General features: G+C 44.3%; 1 long non-coding RNA gene across 10 annotated transcripts; it reads right to left on the bottom strand.

Moving 5' to 3' along the window:
* Nucleotides 1-427: 427 nt before the first annotated feature.
* Nucleotides 428-3,691, bottom strand: LOC124653817. Of its 10 annotated transcripts, XR_006988037.1 has the most exons (6): nt 3,151-3,691; nt 2,957-3,053; nt 2,637-2,773; nt 1,914-2,122; nt 1,728-1,795; nt 428-1,314 (listed from the first exon to the last, which is right to left on the bottom strand). It is a non-coding gene; the product is annotated as an uncharacterized LOC124653817 (long non-coding RNA). The 10 variants fall into 10 exon arrangements; XR_006988030.1 differs by having other exon boundaries at nt 1,728-2,122; XR_006988035.1 differs by having other exon boundaries at nt 428-1,822.
* Between the last annotated feature and the right edge of the window lie 3,397 nt (nt 3,692-7,088).

Raw genomic sequence — 7,088 nt, 5'->3', positions numbered from 1 at the left:
GTTTAGGGGTTACAGACTTACAGTTCCAAAAAACTTATTTTTTGAAACGAGGGCAAAAGAGCTTTGCCCCAATCTATTGATTTGAGCCAATTTTCCATTTTCCATTGAATAGATAAGCTAAACATAAGAGTTATTTTACACACCACTGTTGGCAATGGTAATACCAGTGTGAGCCTAATAGCCTCCATATCAATGGTGTCTTCTGCTATCCCTTCATTTGTGGAATCAACTGCAAAAACACACGGATAGGCGGACATTCCAGGGGCAGTTCTTAAGTGCTGAAAGGTAGAGCCCCACTGATCTTGTTACACGGTACACTCTGCGACAATATTCAGTCTAGCTAGCATGAGATGAGCATTAATCTGTAGGAAATTTCAACCACTATGGGAGCCTTCTTGTCTGAAAGATGACAAGATAGTAGTATCAATAAAACAATAAAACATTCATTTTATATACACGGGACAAGATAGCATTCTGCAGTTTTGAAATAACAAGGTAAATGTAAATATGACAGGAAGGCAGGCAAATTTCTTTCACTGACAGGTCGAGTTTCCATATAATACTCCCACGGATGGGAACAAAATATTTCCCTAGTAATAATTCACGAATTTGCATTATTTGCATGTAGTTAGAAACATATAAAGAGGATAGGCTAAATTATAGCGTGTATATATAATTATATGGACTTTTTACCATCGATGAATTGAGTTACTGAGGAAGGCCACAATTCAGATTAAGATATGTAGCATACCTCGCTCTTATAATCCAGACATTGGTAGAACAACTTACCAATAACAGTGAAAGCACTCCTGGTTTCCTACTACACATTAATATGGAAATAAATTTTACTGCAACCTTGATTTGCCTTCAAATCAAACACCACATCTGAAGCAAGTGAGAACACTCCAGATTCATTTTTCAAGCAAGAGGTTCTATTGATTTTGAACCAAGTGAGGTAGCGCTTTGGTTCATTTCTGAAGCAAAACCTTGTAAAATGTCTCCTTGAGAGAATTAATGATACACTGGTCTGGCATGATACGCAAGTTAAAAGTGCTTGATATAGTTCTTGAACTATACAAGTGCAACAATTTATGCAAGTCGAAATGAATATAACCACCCTGTCTCCTTTTACTCTCTTCCTTTGAGTTCAACGGCTGTCAGCAGCGCCTCTTGAGTCTAGGGCTGAAGTAGTGTCCTGTGAAATAGTTTTGCTCACCTCACATCACTATCATGTGAAAACATGGTTCTTCCATCTCATATCGGATTCTTGCTCTTGTAGCATCATCAACCATACAACACAGTGTAGAAAACTGGCTGGTAAATCCACAAAAGATGAGATATCATGGACAAAGCAACAAAATAAAGCTATTGAACAAAGGGAAGTATATAACAAGGGAGCCAAAAAGTTATAGATATTTCACGTCAGCGAAATTTATTAAACAATTTCTCCATGGGTCTTCTTAAATGTAAGTTCACGGTGTAGCATATATATGTATTGACGGCACTCGTATAACCTTAATCAACTACAGTGCAACTGCAGCTTGCTGGGCTTTATGTGGAAATGGTTCATCCCAACAAAGTTGCCATCATAATCAACAAGGGGGCCTCCAATCCCGGACCAGGACACAAGTGAGGATAACATTATGCATGCAAAATGCAATTAATAATACCTGAAATTAAGGATATTTAATTTAAACAGTACAGGTTAAAGAAGCTAGCTAGCTCACCTTGTATTGGCCCATAGAATGGAGCCCTTGGAGAGGAAGATCTACTCTGCTTTTGTACTTCAATGATTCTGAAATGAGATAGTGTCATACAACTGCTACATTTAAGGTTCAAACCAGCATCAAACCCAGACACTTTCGAGTGATGATAAAAAAATATCAAAATATATATTAGGATCGTGTATCCACCTAGTGGCAATCTGACAGCAGGAAGGTGCACTTTAATCTCCAAAAAGCACAAGAAAACTGAATCCATGAGTACAAGTGCAACTAAATCTTGGAGCAATCTTACTTCTAGGCCAAGTATTGCGAGCCAATTCAATCAATATCAGGAAACTTGTACCACCAGGAAACAAGCTCGATGCATATCCCAACGCATTCGCGTAATTTGGTATCACCTGGAGAAGAAGTCATATATACGTGCAACCTGAATATGAGAATATCAAAAAACATGGTAGGATTAGCATATGATGATTTGTTGAGATAAGAAAAAAGATAGAAGATGCCATAGTTCTGAACGAAATGTTGGATTCACCAAAATATTCAGAGAATCGAAGAAGTCCAAACAAGAAAGTAAGCTCAACACAGTGTTATTGCATATGTAACTTGCAAAGAAAATTCTTTCTGTGAGCACCAGTATGCCCGAAATCCTAATAATGAGTCCAGAATGTTTTTTCTCGTCATGTTTAAGCCTACAAGATACTGGCATTTTTGGCTCGCGTATTGAAACTATGAAATACAACCATGATCAACGGAACTGGTTCTAGAACACAGTTCAAATCACAGACTGAAATCTTCATAAATAAGTTGATTATTCAAGTATAGATTTCATTCTTTAGACTGTAAAACACAATAAACCTCTCTTTGGAAGAATCAAATCCATCTAATGATAAGAACTGAAAGAAAACTTACTGTCACTAAACAATCTTGCTGGAATAGCATCAGAATATCTCTCTTGCAAGCCTAAATCACAATGTTCCGTAGAGTTGTGTTTCTTGACATTGCCATTCACCAACACGCCGTTTGGAGCTCCACTCGCAGATGCATTCCTGGCAATCGAAAGAAGTGACCAGTCTTCTGAGGTGTGTAATACAGCAGAGAGATGGTACATAATTTTAAGTTGTCGTCAGTTCGTCACTGGCATTGTTCGGCATAAAATAAGATACGGAGTATGATATTTTCATTACAAGCAACTGTATTTTGCAGTACGAGTAATCACATTGTTAATTCACCTGGATGCAGACCACTCCTTTCCCAACTCCATCTCAATTCGACATGGCTTGCTGCTTCATGCCGAAGGAGCCCCAAATCGTCCACGGTTTGTTGCCTCTGCAGAAGAAGTGGCTTCACTGGGGAAGAAAGGGAGAAGAAGAAAAAAGGAGACATATAGAGATGTTGGGGAAGGGAGACACATCTGGCCTGCTACCTGTAGATGCCCCTGATGCATCGTCGTCAAGAATGTTTCTGTTTGGCTTGATCTCTCTGGACGAGGTTAGTTGCGGCATAACTGGATGGAGAAGATGCTGGGTGATGGTGGCAGGTTTCAATCTGGGCAGAGAGATTACCGATATGGGGAACTCACCGGCGATGTAAGGCGATCAGACCCTCGATCCAGCCCTGCCGAGGAGGGGCGCGGGCATGGGATCATTCTCTCCTCGCCACTAAGTTGACTCACAAATCTCACCGCGCCGCCGTCGCCGCCTCGTCATGCCCCGTATGCGAACTCTTCGCCTCGCCCGTCAGTGGTTCTTGTCACAGAGGCGGGTGGTGTTGCTGGGATGACGTCGTGCTGGTGGAGGACGCCGGTGAGATGAGCCAGCGCGGCTGCGGTGGCGGCGGAGGTCCGGGAGCCGCCCCGACGAGAGGAAGATCTGGAGGAGAGTGGAAGAGGGTGGCGTGTCTTGGAGGCCATGTACATCGGGAGAGAGAGGAAAGCGGCTCGGGGCTCGATACGTTTCTTCGCAATGATGAAGGAATCACGGGTGTACCAAGCAACAAACGTACCCCCACAATTGCAAGAGCTATGGCCCATGAGCAGCGTATGGAGGGTAGAGCACCTACGGTCCTGCTCAACTCCATCCAACCATAGCGCGTCAGGCGAGGAAGCGATGAGGCAAAATTTGGCCAACAGTAGCACGCGGAGTGTGTATCGTGGAGGGCTCTGGCATAGGCCAAGCACCCACGCACTTGCTTGTTCTCAATGAGCTCCCGAGTGAAGCGAAGATGTCTAGTTGGGGACACTGCAAGGTTACATCTGCATCCACCGAGATCTCATATTTCTTCTTAGCTCCAAAGGGACATGCCATACAAAATAACCATCAACGCATGTGAAGGGTTAGATCGTAGTAGTACAATAATTAATGCATGAAATAATTAAAAGGAGATGATTAGATTAAATAGGAAAACCAGCCATCTAGGACCACGTTCACGGGAGTTTCCCAGGATTCATCCATGTAGAGACTTCTTTCCTTAGGACCAATCGCACCGATCAAATCTATGCTGCTTGATGTGACCGCTCTATGTTTTCTTGTTGGTACTTGATCCGTTTCACGAGCAACTCTCTACCTTTTTTTTTTTTCTTTTTCGCGGGACTGGATTCCAAGTGGAAGCGAAAACCAGACGGAACTCATCGTTGCCCGCGTACTCAAACCCAGACGAAAATCAGAGTTGGACACGACGAAGCCAAAACTGATCGTCGCAAGAAACCGTTGATGACGAGTTGGAGACCAGATGCGATGTAGCGATATCACTGTTGAAAGATCCCGCCCGGATCACAAAATCCAATCGTCGCAGTTCCCACAGACGGCGCCAATTGACGATGGAACACCTCGTCAATGCCTACATATTGTAGACTAGGGTTTTCGGGAAGAGCGACGATGGAGATTCCGGGGACGAGATTAGGCACACGACGTACCCAGCTTCGGGTCCCCTCGGTGGAGGATCCCTACGTGCTGCTAGCAATCCGAGTATATGATCATAGATGTGTTTACGGGGTGCGCCGTAGCGGAGCTATGTTGTCTATATTACTGTCTATGTGTTCTCCCCTTATTTCGGGTGCCCCGGCTAGCTTTATATATGCAATCGGCCTAGGGTTTTACAAGAGTCCTAGTCGACTACTTCTTCGGGTTGCCTTGTTGGGCCTTCTCCATATTAGGTCTCCTCCATATTGGCCGAGCTAGGTATACTAATAATGGGTACCCGAAGGGTATGCCCATGTCACTATAGCCCACAAAAATACAGAAAAAAAGAACAACCCGTGTTTTGGCGAAGCTTCTCAAACCATGTATCGATGGTCACGGTCGCTATAAATCGTCTCAGAAACCAAAAATGTGACCTAGAGCCCATGAAAATGGGCAGAAAAGATGAAAAATAAGAGGTTTGGTGACGCCACTTGAATCACAATTGCTAGAAATTATAGCGGCAACCGAAAATTGTGTTCTATAGCCCACGAAAAATGGCAAAAAACATGAAAAGGCGAGTTTTGACGACACCCATCTAAGCATGTATCGGTGGTCACCGTCGCTAGAAATTTTCCCGAGAAATAAAAACCGTGAGCTATAGGCGAAGAAAATGGTGGCAGAAAACATGAAAAACACGAGTTTTCGCGACGCCAGTCAAACCATGTATTGGTTGTGATAATCACTAGAAATTGTCCCAGGAACCAGGAACCAAAAACTGTGTGCTATAGCCTACGAAAATAGGCAGAAAACATGAAAAAAACAAGTTTTGGCGACCGCTGTTAACAATGTATCGGTGGCCACAGTCGCTGGAAATTGTCCCGCGGACATAAAACTGTGAACAACCCATGAAAATGGAGGCAAAAAACATGAAAAACACGAGTTTTTGCGACACCATTCAAACTAAGCCTGAGAATGGGTCGTAAACCACACCAAACCCGCACCAGATCACCACGAAATTTTTCTCACCCGCACACCAAGCCAAACCACACTAACTACTCTCAAGCATCCAACCCGCACCAGCTCACAAGTTATTTGTCCCCAAACCGCCCCGCCCCGCACAGATTGCTGTGGTTTAAAACCAATTAACAACCAAAGTAGAAACCACGGGTTCTATGACAAGTGGGCCATCCTTGTAAGTTTTGTCTTCAACCTTAAACACATGCGTACAGAGCTCTAGTTCGTTTGATGGCACGCTGGCGACACCTTCCCCATGGACGATGGCTCCTCCCCACGTCCGCCTGAGCCCACCATCTTCTCCGCCGGGTCCCTCTCTCCCTACCTGCGCGAGGAATCGACGCGAGCTCCTCGTAATCAATGGCTCCGACCTCGTCGCTTCCGGCCGCCATTCTCGCCGTTGACTCCGGCCACCCCCATGTCCAAATAGTCAGCGCATCGACACTGTCTCGCCATCCGCTCCCTAGGCGATTCAGCTAGTCAGGGCCGGAGCACACGAACGGGGAACCTAGGCTAGAGGGGCGGCGGCTATGGATTAGGAGAAGGGGATTCGCTACCGACGCCGTGCGGGCTGAGGTGCTCTGTTCGTGCGGGTTCAGCCCACGGGTTAGAACCGTTTCCACCCAATGTGGTTTGGAACCTCACCGCGCCGCACCGCACCGTGAAATCAATTGACCCGCACCGCTCCAACCCAATCAATAGCTGAATCCGTTTCAACCCACCCAAATGACATCCAAATGAAAAACCACCCCGTTTCACCCGCACGAACCCGCCCCAGTCACAGCCTGAATTCAAACCATGTATCGCTTGTCACGATCGCTAGAAATTGTCTTAGGAATCCGAAAATTGTGCGCTGATCCACGAAAATGGGCAGAAACATGAAAAAAAGAGTTTTTGCGATGAAACAATGTATCGGTGGTCATGATCGCTGAAATTGTTCCGGAAACCAAATGCCCCTATTACATGAAATTGATGTTTTGTATTCTTCACTATTGCACAGTACAAAAGATAGATAAATGAAAGACTCGATACCATTTGCATTAGATTGATGTATGAATTTAATCATATGAAAGGATGTTCGTTCCATTTTATCTGGTGCCGTCAACCACATGCTCAGTGCTAGTGATAAATGAAAATAAAAGTTCTTGGGAAAAAATAATCCATATAATATATAGGAGTAAACACAATTAAATTAACATGAAAAAATAAAGAATTCCAGAAAAACTACAGAGTTATAAAAAGGGAAAGTTAGTCGATGACATTTTGCTGATGATGTCGAGGAGACGAGAGTCACCAACGAGTAAAACTGCTTTGCCTTGTCTGCAGGCTTGCATCGGCGTGTAACACAAGGGCTCGCTTTGTCTTGAGGATGCAGCGCGCGTCTACATAAACTCATCCACCGATATCCTTGAGAAACCACACACACAGGGCAAGTAGAAGCTCAATCACC

Source organism: Lolium rigidum, chromosome 5 (genome assembly GCF_022539505.1).
Source record: "Lolium rigidum isolate FL_2022 chromosome 5, APGP_CSIRO_Lrig_0.1, whole genome shotgun sequence".
Lineage (NCBI taxonomy): Eukaryota > Viridiplantae > Streptophyta > Magnoliopsida > Poales > Poaceae > Lolium > Lolium rigidum.
This window is presented reverse-complemented; position numbering and strand designations above follow the sequence as displayed.